Below are 23,347 nucleotides of genomic sequence, written 5' to 3'. Positions count from 1 at the left end.
TATTGGCTTTTGAAATTGCACACGGACTGTGGTCCTTATTTGGGGGAGCTTAGCCCAGTTTGGGGAGCATGGGTGGAGTCCTAGAAGACATGACGTTCAGGTTGAGAATTGAAGAAGGAATAGGCAGGTAAATGGTGGTTATTTTTTTGCCTTCCTGTTTGGATTATATTACAATTACATCTACAGATTGTTTTGAAATTTCAAAATTGAAAGGTTTTCCCCTTCATTACTGTGATGGAAGGGGCTATAAGGAGAACTGATGAAGCCTGGTTCTTGTGGCACACCCGTGTTTGTCCCCCCGGCCCTGCCTTGAATGACATGTGTTAGCTTTGACTCAATGTCTTTTAAGTCCAAGCCCGCATCTGTAAATGGGGACAGTAACATGTACCTTCATCGGGGTGTTGTGAAGAAAATTTGTGTTCCGTATGTTGCCAGGTACCCAGTAGGCAAACAGTAATAGTGCTGTTGGTGGTATTATGACTGACATAGGCCACACATACCTAGGCCACACGTCCTCACCTCACCACCCTGGCCAGTGATATTCCCTTTTTTTGAAGGCCCTGATACAGCTACTACTTGCTTTCTAGTCTGTGAACGTAATCATGTCTCCCCATTGATGCAGTGAGATCTTTTAAGCACAGAGGCCTTCATCCGTTTTGTACCATTTGGGTTAAGCACTGTTTCAGGCTCATGGAAGATACCATTAAATTCTTGCTGATAAAATAATTCCTGTGGGCCCTGACCCAGCTATTGATCCAGGCTTGCCTTCTCTCTGGAGCAAAAGAACTGCCTTATTAAAGCAAATTTGCAGTGTTGGACTTTCCTCTCCAACATTTTAATGATTAAAAGAAAGTTATCTTAGCCTTTAGTTGTATTTATTTGGGGGGTAGTTGGTGAGAAGCTCTCATGTTTGCTGTCTTTACTCCCGTGGCTGAGCAGAATCCTCCCAAGTACAGGGCTGCTGGGAAATCCCAGGGGTCTGTTTGCAGCATCAGGCTCCTTACCACCCCTCACCCCACCCAGCCCGCCCTGCCCAGCAGCTAGTCTTCACAGTTGTAGATCCTTAACCCATTAAGAGCCTCATCATCTTCCTGAGTGATCGTAGGTCACCTAAGCACTCTAAAAATGAATGGGCAATTTTATGTGTCTGTTACCATGATAAAAAAAAAAATGAATGAACTGGACTAGTGGTTTCTAAATTTATGCTGTATCTCCCCATCTCCTGTAGATATATGGAAATGTTATGAGGTGTTTTTTCATTGTCAGCTTATTCAAGGTCTGAATTCTCCTTCTGATTTGCTTTCTAAATTGATTTCACTTGTTAGAAATCATTTAGTGTGAAATATGTTAAACCACATTCTTCTGTTAGAGACAGTAGTGTGTTAGCTAATTCCTTTTCCTGTATCTGTGAAGGAGAACAACTTTTTTCATTAGTCATTTGCCAAATACATTTGCTACAAATATTACTTAAATTTTTAAGGCAAAAGAAGATCTATGTTTATAAAAGGGTCCTTTTGCAGATATGATTTCATATGTACAGAGAGTATAAATAATACACTCTAGGAAGTATCTTCAAGTAATTAGTGACTTAAAAAAAAGAAATTCTTAAGATTTATTTTGGTCCAGATAAGAAATACTAAATGTACATCTCTGGAATATAAGTTCTGTTTGAAGGCTCATAAAAATGTTAAGTACAGGGGCGCCCGGGTGGGTAGTTGGTTGAGCGTCCGACTTTCGCTCGGGTCATGATCTCGCGGTTCGTGGGTTCGAGCCCCGCGTCGGGCTCTGTGCTGACTGCCAGCTCAGAGCCTGGAGCCTGTTTCAGTCTGTGACTCCCTCTCTCTCTGACCCTCCCCTGCTCACGCTGTCTCTCTCTCTCTCTCTCTCTCTCTCCTAGAAATAAAACACTTAGAATAAATAAATAAATTCTATGAAATAACAACAGAGCAATGGGAAGTAGGTTAAAGCATTCTTAGGCCTTTATCATGTTACAGAGAGAGGTATTATATATTTAAATCAAGAGTTTATATGTAATGCTTAAACATGAAGGGAATATATAACTTAAAAAATTTTTGTAAGCATAACTTTTTTTACAGTATTGTATTAATATCAGGTGTATAATGCAGTAATTTGACATTTCTATACATCACCCCGTGCCCTCCCTAATCCCCATCACCTTTTTCACCCTTCCCCTCCTCAGGAATATATAACTTTTTAAAATTTATTTTTTATTTTGAGAGAGAGCAAGAGCAGGGGAGGGAGGGGCAGAGAGAGATTGAATCCCAAGCAGGCTCCATGCTGTCAGCATAGAGTCTGATGTGGGGCTCGAATTCACAAACCATGAGATCACGACCTGAGCCAAAACCAAGAGTCAGTCGCTTAGCCAACAGAGCCACCTAGGCACCCCCGGCATATATAACTTTTAAAACAATGGAAGAATAAAGAAAATTTAATCACTCCAAGAGAAGGAAGGAAAAGAGTGCTTAAGGAGAGAGGGAAGTTAAAAAAATATATTAACATAAAGGACAAATAAGGAGATGCAAGTCGGTCCACCTGTATTAGTAACCAACAGTAAATGTAAATGTTTAAATTAGCTAGGTAATAGAAAATACTAAAAAAAATTAATATATATGTAACTTATAAGAGACACAGCCTAAAACAGGATACTGAAAGGTTGAAAGTAGTTTAATTGGACAAGATAGAGAGGCAAATGCTAACCAAGAAGAAGTTGATGTGATTCTGCTAATATCAAGCAGTAGAGTTTGAAATTTTAAAAACTTTCATTATTAGGGATGAAGAATATTATTACTAAATGATAAAAGGATAATTCACCAATAAAATAAGGCAATTTTAATTTAGCAGAATACTAACCAAATAGCTGCAAAATGTATAAAACAAAACTTGACCTAATTGTAGAAGTTAACAAATCCATAATCTTACTAAGAGCTTTTAAACTCCCCTCTCTAAGATACTAATAGACCAAGCAGAGGGATAATGAGGACATAGAAAATTTGAGCACCGTAAGAAACAAATTCGGCCACATGTGCAGGCATAGAACTCTGCACCCTACCAATAAAAACATATTTGTTTTAACCTTGCAAAGCTTTTCAAAAATTGATGATAAATTAGGGTATAAAGTCTTTTTATTAATGTTTATTTGGAGAGAGCACAAGTGTGCATGCACAGGGAGGGGCAGAGAATTCTAAGCAGACTTCTCCCTGTCAGCACAAAACCTGATGCGGGGCTCAGTCTCACAAACTCAGATCAGGACCTGAGCTGAAATCCAGAATCAGATGCATAACTGAGCTGCCCAGGCACCCTGGGTATAAAGAAAGTCTTAGCAATACTGATCAACTTGATGCACACCAGAGTTTTAGTCAAAATGCAAGGAAGTTAGAGAACAATAACTAAACAACTCCTGAAGCTCCTCCAAATACGTTTGGAATCTTACTAAGCCCACTTCTAAATTTATCTAAATAGATTATGCATATATATGTGTCATGGATGTGTGTGTGTGTGTGTGTCTTGCTAAGAAAAAATTAGAATGGAAATTATGAAATATCTAGAACTGAATGACAACAGAAGCATTCCAGATACAAATTTGTGAGATACAGCTAAAGTGGAATTTGAAAAGAAATTTATATTCTGAAGTAAATACTAGAAAAGAAGAAAAAGGGGTGCCTGGGTGGCTCAGTCGGCTGAACATCCGACTCTTGATTTCGGCTCAGGTCATGATCCCAAGGTCATGGGATCAAGCGCTATGTATGACTCCATGCTGAGCACGGAGTCCACTTGGGATTCTCTCTCTCGCTCCCTCTGCTCCTCTCCCCAACTTGCACATGCACACTCTCTCTCTCAAATAAATAAATAGTATGGCACCTGTCATTATTCAAAAAAAGAAGAAGAAAGGTTTGAAAATTAATGAACTCAAGATTGAGAAAAAGATAACCGTGCACCCAAGAAAATAGAAGAAAGGAAATCATATAGGAGCAACAATTAATGTAAGATAAAACAATAAAGATCGACAAAACCAAAAACTGTATTTTAGAAAAGACTAACAAGTAGGGAAACTTTTGGCAGGGTTGATGGGAGCTGGGGAGGAGGGACAAATAAACAGTGTTAGGAGAAAATGGAAAAATACTATGGATAATTTTTGGCAGTAAATTTGGAAATGTAAATGGACAGTTTTCTAGATGAATGTTACCTGTGTTGAGGAAAAATTAAATTTTAGATCTGTAACTATTAAATTGAAGAAACAAAAAATGTCCTAGTCCAGGATGGGTTTACAGTCAAGGACCGAGGAACATTCAGAGGTTTTGTTTATTCATCTTTGAAGGCCAAGGAATTTGGCTTTTATTCTGAGTGGGAAGTGAAGCCATGAGGGGGTTTTGAGCAGATGAGTGACGTCTGAATAATGTTTGAAAAGATTCCCTGTATCACCCGCGTAGAATATCGTCTGTATGAGCAAAGCAGAGAGACCAATTAAGAAGCTTCTGCAGCTGGACCATGATGGTCCAGAGAAGGGTGGCTGTAGTGGAGACCACTGGGAGTGGTGGTGTTTGGGGGAAATTTTGTAGAGGCAACAGGACTTACTGGTGGATTGGGTGTAAGGTGTGTGGAAGAAAGAGAAGTCAAGAATGACTCTAAGGGTTTTGGCTTGAGCAACTGGTAGGATGGAATTGCCGTTTACTGAGGTGAGGAAGATTGTGGAGGAACAAACTTGGGGAGGAAGATAAGGAGTTTCTATTAAGTTTGAGGTGCCCATTAGGCTTCCAAGTAGAAATGGAAAGTAGGCAATTGAATATGAGTCTAGAAGTAAGGGAGGGGTCTGAGGTAGAGATAAAAATCCCGGAGTTATATTGGTATATATGTGGTGTTTAAAAGGTCATGAGGCTGGATGGGATTATAGGAATGAGTATAGACAGAGAAGAGGTGATGTTCAAATAGGAGCTTTACAGAGATAGATCCAGAAGATGACCCAACTGCCAAGGAAGACTGAGGAGAGGCAGAGTGAAAAGCATTGGAGCAAAGTCCTTCAGTGAGTGAGAGGCGTGGAATGTAGCACAACATGTGGGGGTGACCTTAAAGAGGAGCACAGATGGTTTATTCAACAAATCAAGAAGCAAGGCAGAGTACATGGACACCATGTTCCCATTTATTGTTTCTACCTTCTCAGTGAAACATAAGACCTGCTCATCAGCTGAGAGTGCAGATGGGGAAGAGGTACTAGTTAAGATAGACCTAACAAAGCCCAAAATGTCATTGAATAAGCACAGAAATTTATTTCTTACTCATGTAAAAGCCTGGTGTGGGTGCAGGTCAGTAGGGGTGTCATCTAGTGAAGTGTCTCTGCCATCTTCAATGCACAGCTCCCAAGGTCACTCTGCATGTCGACTCCCAGCTGGGGGATCAGGAAAGAGTACAGAAGATTGTTCATGGGAGAGTTTGACAGCCAAGGCATGGCAGCTGTGTACTTTACTTTTACTCACACTCCTTTGGCTAGAGCTCAAACACATGGTCACATCTAACTACAGGGGAAGATGGGAAATGTAGTATAGCTGAAGGCCTAAGAAGAAGAGGAAATCCAGTTAGTGATGAGCTCGGGGTCTGGGCCTTAGAATGTAAGTTACAGACTGTTAAGCGATAGAGTCACCTTGGAAAGCAGTTTGGAGATACTGGTGAAACTGAAGCTATGCATACCGCGTGGCCCAGGAGGTCCATATGTAGTTATATATAGTAATGATGTGCTCTTACCCGTTACCCAAGGAGACATGTACAAGGACATTGGTTGAGACATTGTTTGTAAAAGGGAAAAACTAGAAACAATCTAAATGTTCATCACTTTGGGAAAGGACAAATAGAGATCTAGCCACACAATATCCACACACTATATAGCACCTAAAATGAGAGGCCTAGACTTCCATGTATCAAACTGGATGGTCCTCAGAAATTTAAAGTTTAGTGAAAACAAATGATAGAAGAATAAGTATAGTGTGCTGCTGTGTATGTAGAGCTTTAAAGGTACCCCAAATAATATTCTTCCTTACTTAGGGACACATACTTGTAAGAATTTCTAAAACATGGACAGGAAATACCCACTCCTGCTTTGAAGTAGTATAGCGGTTCTCAGGAGCGTGGTCCCCAGATCCCTTAGGATCCTCGAGCCCTTTTAGGGCGATAGATGGTTGTCTGCTCTGTGTGCTGATTGGAGAAAGAAAGCACTGAATGGATGACATCTTTTCCTTCACAGAAGTCAGTGCTCTGCCTTTTGCCCCCTCTTGCTTCAACTGTTTTTGGGTGCCAGGAGGAGGGCTTTTGCTGTGCCCTTTGCAGCACAGCTTTTAAATATTTTAGTGCCAGATAAAAACATTTGAGTAATTGAGTGAAAAAAGTCCTTGAATCCTCCATGTAACAAAGAGAGGACTGTAATAACCCAAGCACGGGTGAGATTTAGAACTGTTTCAAGTTTTACAGAAATCCAAAAGATCATCTAGTTAGATCAACTAGTTTCCTTTTACAGTTAAAGACTTGAGCCAGGAGAGTTGAGAGGACCTTTTTCAAGGTCATCCTTCTGGTGAGCTGAGCTGACAGCCCCTTGATGAGAGGAATGGAGAGAAATACTTTAGATACACCAGATTGCTGTGAACACCAATTAAAGTTGCATTCTCCTTCTTTTTGCCTGGTAAAATAGTGAAACTTTCATAGGCTCTTTCTTCAAATACTGTGACACAGATGTGATATTTATTTCACTCTATTAGTAAAAGAGTGAAATAATTACCACTTCTGCCTCACACCGGGTGGAGAGACCATAATTAATGTTTATAACATACATGTAGGGTAGTGGTTCTTAAATGAGTTACAGAAGCATTTGGGAATTGATGAAAGCTGAATGTTTTATTGTCTCCTGAGAAAAATGCTTGCAAAGAATCTCCAGGAGTCTCGTGTACCTCCACCTCCTGTCCCCCAAAGCCCATCAGTTAGCTCCTAATAGATCCTCCACGGAGTCCAGATTCAGAGTGACGTGTGGTACCTCGGTGCTCTGAACCTGAACCTAATGGAATAAAAGTCAGGCTTAGAGCTGCAAATAAATAGTGATGCCCACAACTCTTGTGTTGGGGGGAAACATTGCTAGGCTGGCACCCAGCAATCCCTGATACCTCAGGCTTCAGGTGTTGGCCAAGAGGATCCCAGCAACCCCACTGCATTTGTACTCTGTCAGTTTTCACAACTGGGTCTAGACTAACATCTCAGTAATACTCCACCTTACTGTGGGAATCGGTGAGGGAGGCAAAGAAATAAAATATCCCAAGACGGTGGTAAAATCATTTGTTCATTTGATTGTAGCTAAGGGGCCTAGACAGTGTCTGTATGTTTCGAAAGTTTTGAGATGAGCATTGGGATCTGGAATGAAGCTGGAACAAAATTGGATTGAAGTGGGTGCCTGTGGTTCTTGGCTCCTGACCCAGTTTATTTCCCCAGAAGCCATCCTTCAGTCCTGGGAGATGGTGCAAATGCCTAGCCCCAAGACACCTCAGAGCTTTTATGTTATTTGTAAACCCAGAGGGGACAATCTGATAAGCAGCAGTTTAGAAAAAGACATAGGTTGAGAGTGCAAGTTGCACACCGGTGATCTCCTTTGGTAAAAGCATGAGGCTGCCGCATATTAAAGTTTCCAGCATTATTCTCTGAATGCCCAAGGTTTACATATCACATGATACAAAACCTCTTTTTAAACTGAGAGAGTTACACAGCCCATAGTCCCAATTAGATATATAGTCTTTTTATTTTTTAACATTTTAGTCTTTAATTTATTATTTTAAGTAAGTTCCACGCCCAGTGTAGGGCTTGAACTCATGACCTGAGATTAAGAGTTGCACGCTCTACTTGACTGAGCTAGTTAGGCCCCCCACATGTAATCATTTTAAGACCAAAGCTATTGGCGGTAGGGGGGGGGGGGGGGGGGGGGGGGGGGGTGGGGGGGCGCCTGGGTGGCTTAGGTGGTTAAGCGTCCGACTTCGGCTCCGGTCATGATCTCAGAGTTCGTGGATTTGAGCCCTGCGTCGGGCTCTGTGCTGACAGCTAGCTCAGAGCTTGGAGCTGCTTCAGTGTCTGTTGTCTCCCTCTCTCTCTCTCTCTCTGATATAAATAAAACCTTAAAAAATTTTAAAAAAAGACCAGGGCTATTGGAATTCCCACTTTAACAAACCTTGCAAGACCAAGGCATTGCCCTTCCCTATCCCCTTTCATATTTTAAATGGTAGTTGCTAGAATAAAATTTCAGCACAACAAATGAATTTAACCAGTTTGCGGAGTTTTTATATCAGAATTTTTCACTTTCTGTTTATTGCTTTCCAACATGGGGTTGGAATGGGGGGGTGATGGTGAATAATCATGTATTTTCAGTATTTGTCCTAGTTTCTTCTAGGCATTTCATTTGCATAATTGAATTGTACTTTTCTCCCTCAGAACTGAGCAAGGCAGTGACATGTACTTAGCCATTCTTAATCTAAAGGAAAAAGGACTAAGGATGGCATTAGCTAGAAGCCTCTGACCTCTGTCTCGTGGACTATAGGAAAAGGGAGCGAGCAGGGAGGCCTCCCAGAGGAGCAAGTGTGTGTAGAGCCATTTGGCATGAGGGTATTACAGCCCCAGGGGCTGGGAAGTGTGAGAGCAGAGTGCATGCAAGAAACTAATTCCAGCTTGGGGGCAGGAGCGAAGGAGGGAGCGTTGGGTGGTTAGGCCAGATGTGCGAGGGAGAGCCCACACATGGTGTGCCTCATGTGGCAATCTAGTGGACTCAGATTCTCTTGTAGGATTGGAGAATCCTGAGCAGGGCAGTGATTGAGATTCTAGTTCTTTCTGTGACGTTCCTTTGTGGAGGATGGATTGGAAGGGGCCAGCACTAGAGGCAGGAAGGTCAGTAAGGAGCTCTTCCAGTCTTCTCGTGGGACAGAGGAAGGGGAGGAGATGACTTACACCCCACCAGTTTTGGTGTGTAGACCACATTCATCTCTGTGGCCTCCAGCTAGAAACTGAATTGTACAGTGTTAAGTACTGTGGGGCATATGTATTTTGCTTTAAGATTGCCTCAACCTTGGATGTCTTTAATAGCATCAAATAAATGTTTTTATGGTATCTAGTTCACTTTGGCCATTTAAACATTGTGATTGTGTTTGTCAGGATTCTATCAGGTGTAAATGACCGAAACCCGCCTCAAACTGCCTTTCAGCACAAAAAAGAATCTATTGCTCAAATAACTGAAAAGTCTGGGGGGTTGTTCTGGATTCAGGTGTGGCTGGATTCAGGACCTGAAATGATCAAGTGTGTCTCTTTGCATTGCTTGGCCTTCTCTGACTTGGAGTGGGCTTTATTCTCTGGCAGGCTTGTCCCATGTGGTGGCAGCAGTGGCCCGTGGCAGCCCTGGGTTGTATTGGTTTAGAGCAGTGGCCTCTGCAAAAAAGAAAGCTTTTCCTATAGCAGCTCTAGCACAAGGCCTGACTGAGGCTGGCTCACTTGATCCAGTTTGGGCTGTGTGTTCCTTCCTGAGCTGTGCCTAGATTGGCCAGGCCTGGGATGCCATGTCCTTCCCTGAAGCTGGGGCTGGGGTCAGGGGGCAGGCAGGGATGGGCCAGCGCCACCAGAATCTCATGGAGTCACAGTAGGGGAAATTACAGGCCATTACCAGGAAAGGGGGAACAGGTGCAGGACAGGCAGAGGCAACTGTTTCCATCAGGGTAGGGATGAAGTCAAGGGCCCAGAGAGACTCATGCTCTCCAATCTGGTCTGAGTCCTCTTTTTTATAGAAAGAGAAATCAAGGCCCAGAGAAGTTAAGTAATTTGCCTAAGATCACATGGCAGGTAAGTGGCAGAACAGAAATTTGAACCCAGCTGAATCTTACGTAGAGTAGTGCTCATGCCCTTAACCACTACATTATACACTACACCTCTTGTGTGTGTGTCTTTGGCGAGGGGTGGTGCTGCTCTGGCTCCTTCTGCCCAGATAATGCCAGACTGAGACCGCACTACCTACAATCTTGTCCATTCTCTTTGGAAAATTCTAAATGTTAGGAAGTCCTTGTATATAGTTGAAATCTGACTTGAGTTTTAGTAACTGAGGAAATTGAATCCCTCTTTCAGAGGATAACTTCTCAGCTCCTTGAAGATGTTAACTTGCTCTCCCTTAAGTCTTCACTAAATACCCAGAGTCTTCCCACGTTGCCATGAGATTTGGCTTTCAGCCAATTCATAGCCCTAATAACACTCTCAGGACATTCTAAGTACTGAATATCCATTTTAAAACATGGTGTTTGGGGGCGCCTGGATGGCTCACTTGATAGAATGTCAACATGAGCTCAGGTGGGGCCTCAGGACCCTCCTCGTGTGGCTGTTTCCGGGCTTCTGAATGTCGCGGTGACGTTCAACATTCCTTGCCAAGGAAGCCTGCACAGGTTCTAGACCCCAGTCGAACGTGTTCCCAGACTAAGGACTCGGCGTCCCATGGCACCAGAGCCTTCTTAGGGTTAGGGTTGCGTTGCATCAGAGGAGTCACCAGAGACGATGTGGCACCAGTCCTGTGATCACCCGGAAGGGCTGAAATGAGGACCCATTCGGGGGGTCGGCTCAGGAGTAGGGTTCCAGTGAGCCTGGGGGTTAGGACTAGGGTTAGGGTGTGGTGGAGGGCTAGGGTTAGGGTTAGGGCCAGACCTCGTGACACTCTAGGAACTGATCCGCTGGCAGTGCCGCGGTGCAGACAAGAGGCCTGAGTTGAGGTTACATGGTACAGTGTCGGCCAGGCTTAGCATATGGTTGGATGGGCCTGACTCCTGGGTGGGCCCAGCGACAGTGGGGCCCCCGGACCGCAGTCGTGCCGCTGTTTCTGGGCTTGGCGAACATCCTGGGGACGTTTCAGGTGCCATGCCGAGGAAGCCTGCCCCGCTCCTGGGCCCCACTTCCGAGGAGTTCTCCGACCGAGGACTCGGCTCCCCGGAGGCCAGAACCTTGGCTAGGGTTACGGCGGCCTCCGTGGGTGCGGTCAGGGCCGAAGCTGCACCTCTACCGCGATCTCCCGGGTGGGCGCAAGTAGGGGACACGCACAGGTCCGGCTCCGGTGTAAGTTTGGTGAGCCTGGGGGGGAGGGCTAGGGTTAGGGTGTGGTGGCGGCCTAGGGCTAGGGTTAGGGTCTAGGCTCGAAATGCTCAGGGAACTGACCCACTAATGATGCTGTTGGCCTCCAATAGGGCTGAGTTGATAGCACATAGGACGGTGTGGGCCAGCCTTAGTGTTTGGGCGTACCGGGCTTATTCAGACTTTAGGACCCCTCTCGTTGGGCTGTTTCTGAGCTTTGCGAATGTTGTGTTGACATTTCAGTTTCCATGCCGCAGTAGCCTGTACCGCTTTTGGGCCTCAGGTCCACTATGTTCTCAGACTTAGGACTCCTCTCCCTATCGGGTCAGAGCCTTGTCTAGGGTTTGGTTTGCGACCTGGACAGTCTCCATGGCCGAAGTGGCACCAGTCCCTTGATCTCCCTTGAAAGCTGAAATGAGGGCCCATGTGCGGGGCCAAGCCTGGTGTAGTGTTCTGGTGAACCTTAGGGTTTGGTCAAGGGTTAGGGTTAGTTTTTGAGTTTATGAGTTTGAGCCCCGCATCGGGATTGCTTGTGTCAGCGCAGAGCCCTCTTCAGATCTTCTGTTCCTCTCTCTCTCTGTCACTTCCCTACTCGCACTCTCACTCTTACAAATAAATAAAAAACATTTAAGAATTTTTCAAAAGCATGATTTTTGGCTGTGACTATGCTAGATGTGGTCTTTGAGACTGCCAGTTTAGTGAGGCTCTCATTTCCCTCCTTCTCAGAATTTTACTTCCATTAACACAGCATTGGGTTTTTTGGTATCCACCCACACGAAGTTTATAGGTTACTGTTAAAACTTGTAGTCAATGTTGTATGGTTGAAATTTTTTTGTACCTCTGTGTTGGGATGGGATAATGTCAGGGTCACAGGTTAGCTGCTGGGTTTGGGAAGGAGGAGGTGATTTGGAAAAGACAGAAGAAGTTCTGTTAAAGATGTTTTGGGGCCCCTGGGGTGGGAATGTATGTATAAAGGGAACTGATTCAAATCAAATATGTGGGAGTGTTGGCTAATAAAGTTAGTTCAGCAAACATTTATTAAACATAGGAGCCCCATAAATTCTTGTTGAATTCTGTCTAGTTTGTTTTGACCAATTGTCCGTGTCCATAAGCATTCTCCTGGCCCAGTACTGGCTCAGCATTTACTTTGCAGCTCTTACCTCCTCTCCTGTTCTGCCTACACACCCTATAAGGGCAGCAACTGTCACCATTTCCACACCTCTGTTCTCTTCTGCTGTTAAAATATGCCCCGTCTTCTGCTTGCTCTGAGAATCATCTTTGTGTTGTAACCAGCCAAGGAGATTGTGTAAGTGTTCTTTCTTGAGCTTGTATGAATGCTTTAGGTTTTTTTTTTTTTAATTTTTCTAGCAGATACTTATAATGTTGAATATGTATTTTTTAAACTGCATACACACCACCCTTAGGGAGTCATGGATACTGTTTTCTTTGGTCATCCTCTACTACTGCACCCCTACACTCGCTGAAACCAAAATGTTTATCCACTAATGAGTGGGAACACAAAATATACTATATGTATACAGTAGAATATTATTTGCAATAAGAAGGGATGTAGTACTGATACATCTGTAATATTGAAAGACCATGAACACGCTATGCTAATTGAACGAAGCCAGGCATAAAAGATCACATGTGGTATGAGTCCATTTATACAAAATGTGAACAGGCACATCTATAGGAACAGAAAGTAAATTAGTGGTTGCCAAGGCCTGGGAGGTTGAACGTCAGGGGCAGATGGGAAATGACTTATAATGGATATGGGGTTTCATTTTGGAGTGATGGAAATATTCTAAAATTAACTGTGATGTTTCTGTTAGTCTCTGACTATAGCAAAAAGCTTTGAATTGTACCCTTTAAATAGGTAAAGTATATGGTATATGAATTATGAATTATGTCCCAATAAAACTTTTTTTAAAAGTGCTAGAATACTGGGAATTTATTCAAAGGATATGGGAGTGCTGATGCATAGGGGCACATGTACCCCAGTGTTCATAACAGCACTTTCAACAATAGCCAAATTATGGGAAGAGCCTAAATGTCCATCAACTGATGAATGGATCAAAAAGGTGTGGCTTATCTATACAATGGAATATTACTTGGCAGTGAGAAATAATGAAATCATGCCATTTGCAGCAACATGGATGGAACTGAAAGGTATTGTGCCAAGTGAAATAAGTCAGAGAAAGATATAACATGTTTTCACTCATATGTGGAGCTTGAGAAACTTAAGACCATGGGGGAAGGAGAAAAAAATAGTTCCAAACAGAGAGAGAGAGAGAGGCAAACCATAAGAGACTCTTAAATCTAGAGAACAAACTGAGGGTAGGAGGGGGGGAGAGAGGGGGAAGTGGGTGATGGGCACTGAGGAGGGCACTTGTTGGGATGAGCACTGGGTGTTGTATGGAAGTGATGAACCATGGAATCTACCCCCAAAACCAAGAACACACTGTACACACTGTATGTTAGCCAATTTGACAATAAGTTATATTTTAAAAAATAACAAAATAAAAATGCTAGAAATCAAAATAAATTTCCTCTTTTGTATATTTAGTGTACAATTCTACAAATTTTAAAACGTGTAGAGTCATGTAACCATAACCATAATCAAGATATAAAGCAGTTCCTTCAACCCCAAAAGATCTCCTTCCTGCTACCCTTTTGTCACACCCTCTCCCCACCCCTAACCCTGGAAACCACTGATCACTTCTCCGTTACTATATTTTTGTCTTTTCAAGAATGTCATATGAGGGGCGCCTGGGTGGCTCAGTCGGTTAAGCGTCCGACTTCGGCTCAGGTCATGATCTCACAGTTCGTGGGTTCGAGCCCCGCGCCGGGCTCTGACAGCTAGCTCAGAGCCTGGAGCCTGTTTCAGATTCTGTACCTCCCTCTCTCTCTGACCCTCCCCTGCTCATGTTCTCTCTTTCTCTCTCAGAATTAAGTAAAACATTAAAAAAAATTAAAAAAAAAAAAGAATGTCATATGAGTGGAATCATGGGGCAGGTTACCTTTGGGAGTGGTTTCTTTCACTTAGCATAAGGCCTGTGAGATTCATCCAAGTTGCTGTGTATCGTTAGTTCTTTTAAAATTTTTAAAATGTTTTATTTATTTCTGAGAGAGAGAGAGAGAGGGAGAATCCGAAACAGGCTCCAGGCTCTGAGCTAGCTGTCAGCACAAAGCCCAACGTGGGGCTCGAAACCACGAACCATGAGATCATGACCTGAGCTAAAGTCGGACGCTTAACCGACTGAGCCACCCAGGTACCCTGGTTGATAGTTTGTTCTTTTTCATTGCTGGGTAGTTTTCATTATAAGGACATATCACAGTGTGTTTATCCATTCACCTATTGAAGGATATTTGCGTTTCCAGTTTTTGGTAGATAAGAATTGAGCTGCCTTAAACATGCTTTTAGAGATCTCTATTTCTCTCAGGTAAATATTCAGGAGCAGGATTGCTGGGTTGTAGGGTAAGTGTTCAAGTTTATTAGAAATTGCCAAACTGGGGGCACCTGAGTGGCTCAGTCAGTTAAACATCTGACTCTTGGTTTCTGTTCAGGTCATGATCGCACGGTTTCTGAGATCGAGCCCCACATGGGGCTCTGTGCTGGCAGTGCTGAGCCTGCTTGAGATTCTCTCCTCTCTCTCTCTCTCTCTCTCTCTCTCTCTCTCTCTCTCTCTCTCTCTCTCTCTCTGCCCCTCCCCTGCTCATGCCCTCTCTCTTTTCCTCTCTCTCTCACAAAATAAATGAACTTTAAAAAAGAAATTTCCAAACTGTTTTCTATGGCAGCAGCACCACTTTGCATTCCCACCAGCAACATAAGACTCCAGTGATTCTGCATCGCTGCCAGCATTTAGTAATGGCAGTATTTTTAATTTTAACCATCTTAATAGGTATGTAGTGGTATCTCATAGTAGTTTAATTTGCATTTACTTAATAGCTAATGATGTTGAGCATTTTATGTGCTTACTTGTAATCCATCAATCCTCTTTGGTGACGTGTCCAAGTTTTTTTGTTTGTTTTTACCAGTATTTAAATTAGGCTGTTTGTTTTCTTACTGTTGAGTTTTGAGAGTTCTTCATATATTCTAGATATAATTCTCTTATTGAGTATGTGACTTGCATATAGTTTCTCCTAGTCCATAGCTCTTGTTTGTTTGTTTGTTTGTTTTTTAGTCTCTTAACAGTGTCCTTCACAGAGCAAAAGTTTTTAATTATACTAAAGTCCAATTTACCAATTTTTCTTCTATGGATCGTGCTTTTAGTACAACATGGCTAATTCTGCTTAACTGTAGGTCATGAAGGTTTTTCTTCTGTTTAATTATACAAGTTTTACAAGTTTCCATTTAACATTTATATCTGTGATTTTGTTAATTTTTAAATGTTTTATTTATTTTGAGAGAGCGTGTGTGTGTGTGTGTGTGTGTGTGTGTGTGAGAGAGAGAGAGCACGAGCGAGCAGGGGAGAGGCAGAGAGAGAGGGAGGGAAAATCCCTGGCGAGCTCCAAGCTCAGCATGGAGCCTGACATGATGCTCGATCTCATGACTGTGAGATTATGACCTCAGCCATAATCAAGAGTTGGACTCTTAACCGACTTAACCAGCCCCTTGAGTTAACTCTTGTATGAGATGCAGGATTTAGATTGAGATTCATTTTCTTGCATATGGATTTCCGGTCATTCCAAAACTGTTTTTAAAAGATTTTTCCATTATGTATCTTTTATTTTGCTCAGTATTTTTGGTATTTGCTTTGTTCCATAACCATGTTAACTGCTATTTTGACACATAAGGTTTATTGTTTTTGTTTACTCACATTTTTAAAAATAGCACATCTTTTTATTTTCATTCTTCTCCTTGAGTGATTGTAATATTTCTTTGGGTATTTTTTAAATTCAAGTGTAGTTGACCTATATGGTATTATATTAGCTTCACGGGTACAGTATAGTGATGTGATAATACTGTGCATTATGAAATGCTCACCACAGTAAGCATAGTTGCCAACCGATGTCATACACAGTTATTTACAATATCATTGTATTTCCTATGCTGTGCTTTTCATCCCTGTGACTTATTTATTTTATAACTAGAAGTTTGTCCCCCTTAATCCTCTTCACCTATTTCCCTCATCCTCTTCCCCCACCCCCCAGCAATCACTAGTTTGTTCTTTGTATTTATGAATCTGTTTCTATTTGTTTTTGTTTTTTAGATTCCACATATAAATGAAATCATATGGCGTTTGTCTTTCTCTTTTTTACTCCCGTTAACATAACACCCTCTAGGTCCATCCATGTTGTCACAAATGGCACAATCTTATTCTATTTTTATGGCCAGGTAGTATTCCATTGTATATATAAACCACATTTTTTTCCAGTCATTTATCAGTGTAAACTTGGATTGCTTCCTTATCTTGGCTCTTGTAAATAATGATGCAGTAAACATAGGAGTGTATGTACCTTTTTAAGTAAGTTTTCATTTTATTTGGGTAGTGGAATTACTGGATGACATGGCATTTGTATTTTTTTTTATCTTTTTGAGGAACCTTAGTATTATTTTCCATAGTGGTTGCACTACTTTGCATTCCTAATGACAGTGCACATGTGTTCCCTTTTCTCCACATCCTTGCTAACGCTTGCTCTTTCTTGTCCTTTCTATTCTAGTCATTCTGACAGGTTTAAGGTGATCTCATTGCGGTTTTGATTTGCATTTCCCTGGTCATTAGTGGTGTTGAGCATCTTTTCATGTGTCCATTGGCCATTTGTATGTCACCTTTCAAAAAATGTCTTTTCAGATCTTCTGCCCATTTTTAAATCAGATTATTTGTTTTTTTGCTTTGTTAATGAGTTGTATAAGTTCTTGCTATACTTTGGATATAAACCCTTTATCAGATATATTATTTGCAAATATCTCCTCCCATTCGGTAGATTGTCTTGTTTTGTTGATGATTTCCTTCACTATGCAGAAGCTTTTTATTTTGGTGTAGTCTCAATAGTTTATTTTTGCTTTTGTTTCCCTTACCTGAGGATACCTATCCATAAATATGTTGCTAAGGCCAGCATCCGAGTAATTACTGCTCATGTTTTCTTTTATGAATTTTATGACTTCAGGTCTTATGTTTAAGTCCTTAATCCATTCCAAGCTAGGTTGTGTATGTGGTGTAAAAAAGTGGCCTATTGCCATTCTTTTACATATAGGTATCCAGTTTTCCCAGAGCCATGTATTGAAGAGACTGTCTTTCCCCCATTGTATATTCTGATCTCCTTTGTTAGAGGTTAATTGACTATATAATCATGGGTTTATTTCTGGGCAGTCTGTTTTGTTCTGTTGATCTATGTGTTAGCCTCTGTGCCAGTACAATACTGTTTTCATTACCACAGCTTTGTAGTGTATCTTGAAAGCTGGGGTTGTGATACCTCCAGCTTTGTTCATCTTTCTTAAGATCGCTTTGGCTATTTGGGGTCTTTTGTGGCTTTATACAAATTTTAGGATTTTTTTCTAGTTTTGTGAAAAATGCTATAGGTATTTTGATAGGGCTTGCATTGAACCCATAGATTGCTTTGGGTAGTATGGACAGTTTAACAATTAATTTAATTAACTTAACAATTCTTCCACTCTGAGTGTGGTATATCTTTCCATTTGTTTGTGTGATTCAGTTTTAGAAAGTTGTGTGCTTCTAGGAATTTATTCATTTATTCTGGGTTATCCAATTTGTTGGCATATAATGGTTCATAATATTCTCTTATTACCCCTTGTATTTCTGTGTTCTGACACCATTTATTAAAAAGGCTATCCCTTGGGGCGCCTGGGTGGCTTAGTCGGTTAAGCGTCCGACTTTCGCTTAGGTCATGATCTCGCGGTTCGTGGGTTCGAGCCCCGTGTCGGGCTCTGTGCTGACTGCCAGCTCAGAGCCTGGAGCCTATTTCAGAGTCTGTATCTCCCTCTCTCTCTGACCCTCCCCTGCTCATGCTGTCTCTCTCTCTCTCTCCCCCCTAGAAATAAATAAAAATATTAAAAATAAAATAAAATAAAAAGGCTATCCCTTTGGAGTGCCTGGCTGGCTCAGTCAGTAGATCATGCAACTCTTGATCTCAGGGTTGTAAGTTTGATATGCATGTTGGGTGTAGAGATTAGTTAAAAATAAAATCTTTAAAAAAATAAAAAGACTGTCCTTTCCCCATTTGTCTTTAGACTTTTGTCAGAAATCAGTTTGTCATATTTGTGTGGATCTCTTTCTGGACTCTGTATTCTAGCCTCTCTGTGTCTATCCCTTTGTCTCTTATTAGGTACCGACAAATTTAAGCTTGTTAAGTCTTCACGGTGAGCTGACCCTTTCATTTTTATGTACTATTCCTCTGCATCCCTGGTAATATTCTTTTCTGGGAAGTCAGCGAAGACGTTACCTGATATTACTATCTGAATTCCTTTTTCCTCCTACCCCTATCCTAAAGAGTAGGAATCTCAGTTTGATACTTTTTTATAAGCCAAAGAGCAAAATGCAAATTGCTCATTACCGTATTAATCTCTGATTGCTTCAGATTCACTTATGGGTGGGCTGTAAAGTTGGGGGTCCCAGCCCACCACAGCTAGCAGGTAAGGTCATCATGACAGCATAATTATTCACAATTCTTTTTTTCAGAAAAAAAAATTTTTTTTTTAAATTTATTTCTAGGAGAGAGAGAGAGACAGAGCGAGCAGGGGAGGGTCAGAGAGAGAGGGAGTCACAGACTGAAACAGGCTCCAGGCTCTGAGCTGGCAGTCAGCACAGAGCCCGACGCGGGGCCCGAACCCACGAACCGCGAGATCATGACCTAAGCAAAGTCGGACGCTTAACCGACTAAGCCACCCAGGCGCCCCTCACAATTCTTTACATAATAGCTGTTTACATAGTTGTTCACATAATAGTTGTTCACCATTATTTGCTTCCCATCCTTAGAGGGGGATTTCACATCTCTACCTTGTTGAACTCAGATATGGCCATGAGACTTGCTTTCGTGGATAAGAGGGGAAGTAATCTGTGTCCATTCTGGCTGACAGCCCAGAGAGGCAGCTCATATTTTGCTGTGTCTGTCCCGTTTGCCATGAGATGGGCAGTGTTGTGAGTAGAGGCTGCTCCAGTAGCCTGGTTCCTAGAAGAAAGACAACGCAGAGCGGAAGCATAGTTGACTACTGATGGACACGAGGCATGGAAGACAAATGAATGTATGGTGTTATAAGCCACCAAGGTTTTAGTGATGTTTGTTACCATAGCACAGAAGCCAAGCCCTGGGCCCCATTCATTCTAGGCCTTTCTCTCATAAACAGGCACCATAAAGGGCACTTTCTCTAATTTAGAAATGAAGTGGTGGAAAAGGTAAGAGGGGGCAACAAATGTCTGAAACTGAAGGACAAAATGCCCAACTGTTGGCCCCTTGTACTCAATGAAACACCATTTATTTGGGATTCATCTGCCTCAGGCCTCTTCTCCTCGAGTTGAAGGCTGTCATTGTCACTTCCCTCACAGCAAGGGTGTGAGTCTCCTTGCTCAGGCCTCTGCCATCTCCACATTGGGACACTACCCTTGACTCCTCGTGGCTGTCCTCATAGCTCCATTGTCTGCAGTCTGCCCCATCTTCTTCCTTCACGGAAGGAAATGGATGTCAGGCGGTAGTGGTGCTTATTACAGAATTTGTCACTAATATTAATTTACAGGTGAAGTATACAGAGTTTAGTAAAATAGGTATTTGAGCAAAATTCAGGGCTAAAGAAGGGGAAAGGCAAAGACGTGGGGGTGGAGACGGTGGAGAGTTGCCAGGGTTTTTGTCTCAAACCTGTCAATGGGATAAACCTATCCACTAGTCATATTTAATGTAAAAATAAAAGAAGGCACCAGGCTTTTTTTTCCTAATGAAAATAATGATGGTTACGTTAAGGAGACTTGTAGATTGTACTCCTAACCACTGTCTCCATCTGATTTCCAGAAATAATCCTATGAAAAAGTAATGTGAATGAAATCTGTTCAGATAGGTTGATCATATAGTTAGCAGTTATTGAGCACTGATTTATGGTAGACACAGTCCAAATTGCTTGATTTAAATTACTCATTTAATTCTCACAAACAACACTATGAGGACTGAGTACTATTCTAATCCCCATTTGATAGGTGGAGACACTGAAGTAATTTGCTCAGGGTCACAGCTGGATTGTGGTAGAGCTTTTTATGTAGGCTGTTTCCAGCACCTGTGGTGGTGTTGTTTTTTTTTTTTTTAATTTTATTTGAGAGAGAGAGAGAGAGCGCATGCAAGTGGGGGAGAAAGGCGGGGGAGGGGAGGAGAGAGCGAGAATATCTTAAGCAGGCTCCATGCTCAGTGAGGAGCCCGACATGGGGCTCCATCCCACAGCTGCGAGATCATGACCTGAGCCAAAATCAAGTGTTGGATACTTAACCAATTGAGCCACCCAGGAGCCTCTCAGCACCTCTGCTCTTAAGTATAAACGTTGAAGGCTATGTGTGGGTATAGATATAATTAAATTATATTTTTAAAAGATTGGAAAGGAGCATATGGTTACAATGATGATACCTGAAGCCATTGGCGTAGCCTGAAAAGATCTGCCCACTGTCCTGTTGTCTGCTGTTTGCTTGTTTCTGTTTAGCTTGTACGATTGCAGCAGCTACAAAGGCCCTTTGTTCCCCTTCCATTTAGATTACTAATGCAAGAAAAAGACCCCAGGGAGAGCTCTGAAGAAACAGACCTGTGGGGTGGTTCACAGAAAGCAGTGAGCGAGAATGCAGGTGGTGCAGCATAAGCCACCCCTAAGCAGGGGAGCAAGTAACACACAGGCAAAACCACTGGCTCAGCTTAGAAGGGACAGCAGACTGGGCAGTGCAGAGTATCTCCTAATGTGTGATCATTTGATTTTTTATGAATTACATCAAAACGGAACCTCCCACATCTTCCAACCCAGCATGTGATTTTTTTAGAGAAGCAAGTCTTAGCTAGGGCTGCCATAACAAAATACCACACACAGGGGAGCTTAAACAACAGATATTTATTTCTCACAGTTCTGGAAACCCGGAAGTCCAAGAACAGGGTACCAGCACAGTCAGGTTCCGGTGATGGCCCTCTTCCAGGTTGCAGGCAGCCACCTTCTTGTTGCAACCTCATGTGGTAGAGAGAGAGCAAGCTGGTATCCTGGCCTCTTCTAGAAGGGCCCTGGGTCCCATTCATGTGGGCTCTACCCTCACTACCTTATCGCCTCCCAAAGGCCCCACCTCTGAATGGCATCACATTGGGAATTAGATTTTACCATATGAATAGACACAGATGTTTAGTTTATAATAGTAAATTCAAGGGTTACCTGGGTGGCTCAGTTGGTTAAGTGTCCATCTTCGGCTCAGGTCATGGTCTCACGGTTCATGGGTTTGAGTCCCTCATCGGGCTCAGAGCCTGGAGCCGGCTTCAGATTCTGTGTCTCCCTCTCTCTTTGCCCGTCCCCCACTCATGCTTTGCCACTCTCTCAAAAATAAATATTTAAAAACTTTTTAAATAGTAAATTCATAACTTAAAGTTCATAACTCCTTTCACTGAGTGCAGTAGCACTGCAGTTTAACATGGTTTGAGTGTGCAGTTTGGAAACTGGGGGTCTTAACACCGAGACTGCATCTCTGTAGTGAAAGGAGGGGTTCAGACATTCTAGCTCTGGGTGGGGATAAACTAATCCGCCTCAACAGTTAAGCTTGAACTAAAGAATCAAAGAAGTAATGTTCAGTTAACAGGACAGTGACATTTCATAATCCAAACCGCACTTGGCACTATGTGTAAGTAGTCACTGCTGTGTCATCGGAAGGCTGTTTGTCTCTATGGACTCGCGGTTGATGGCTGTTCGAGGAAGGGGCTGATTTCTGTCTCTGGATCTCCTGGTGACTGCTGTCCTGGGATTAGCCAGCTGGCCTCAGGACAGTTAAAGTTGCTTATGTGATACGTTGTTGGTGCATAGTGATTTTTTTTTTTTTAAACTCCGGTTGTCCAGTGTTGGAGTAAGACTTGTACTTTCAGCCGTTTCTAGACTTCAGTTCTTTAAAATCATTGACGTGTAATTGTTGGCTATGGAACTGTGTCAAAATACAAAACTCTCTTGCCCCTGTGGGTGGTTTCAGTTGAGTTCTAGATGTTTTTAAAGAGAGCAAATGTTAGTTAAAGGAGAAAGTCCAATATTTAATTCCTCATGTGGGACCATTTGGAACTCTGCCGGTGTCTGTTTCTTTGGGTTTTTTTGGTTTTTTTTTTTTTTTTTTTTGACCTAATAAATGTGGCAGTATCACTTTGAAAGTAACCAACAGTTTTTTCATGAGCCTCCTTCTAGCAATTTAGTCCCTTTTTGAGTAATTTTTTTAAGCTGGCAAGGCTCCATATTCTATTGGATGTATTTTATTAGATACATATTTCTTTGCATATTTTCAGGAAAAGTCAACAAGGGTTTATCTTTATGGGATTCTTTTTCTATCTTAGCCATCTTATTTCTAGGCACAGAGTTTATTAGCACTGGCTTTTAAAAAGCTATTTAAAGTAAACAATGTAATGATTTTTAGTATATTTACAGAGTCGTGCATCATCACCGTGATAAGAAACCTGTTAACAGTCGATCACACCCCATTTCCTTCTCCCCTGCCCTCACCCCTGCTCTAGACAACCACTAACCTTTCTATCTCTACAGATTAGCCTATTCTGGACATTTCATATAAATGGAATGATACTATATGTGGTCTTTGGGACCAGCTTTTTTTACTTAGCATTATATCTGCAAGGTTCACCCATACTGTAGCATATGTTAATACTTCATTCCTTTTTATTGCTGAATGACATTTCATTGTATAGACCACACTTTGTTCATTCATCAGTTGATGGGCATTTGGGTTGTCTCCACTTTTGGATTGTTATGACTAATATTGTTATGAATATTGTGTATACTTTTGTGTGTGTGAAGATCTGGCTTTTTAGTGACTCAGCTGCCCTTTTAAATATCATAGCTAGGGGCATCTCGGTGGCTCAGTCAGTTAAGCATCCAACTTCGGCTCAGGTCATGATCTCACAGTTCATGGGTTTAAGCCCCGTGTCAGGCTCTGCTGACAGCTCAGAGCCTGGAGCCTGCTTCGGATTCTGTGTCTCCCTTTCTCTCTCTGTCCCACCTTTGCTCACGTTCTGTCTCTGTCTCTCTCAAAAATAAACAAACATTAAAAAA

General features: G+C 42.2%; 1 protein-coding gene across 8 annotated transcripts in view; it reads left to right on the top strand.

Moving 5' to 3' along the window:
* PHKA2 (phosphorylase kinase regulatory subunit alpha 2) overlaps positions 1-23,347 on the top strand; it is a 75,470-nt gene that overhangs the window by 1,888 nt on the left and 50,235 nt on the right. The gene's annotated exons all lie outside the window — the stretch shown is intronic.

Source organism: Hyaena hyaena, unplaced genomic scaffold, assembly GCF_003009895.1.
Source record: "Hyaena hyaena isolate Hyena2069 unplaced genomic scaffold, ASM300989v1 scaffold_295, whole genome shotgun sequence".
In the NCBI taxonomy this organism is placed as follows: domain Eukaryota; kingdom Metazoa; phylum Chordata; class Mammalia; order Carnivora; family Hyaenidae; genus Hyaena; species Hyaena hyaena.
The sequence above is the reverse complement of the archived record's forward strand: the minus strand, read 5'-3'. Positions and strand labels throughout refer to the sequence as shown.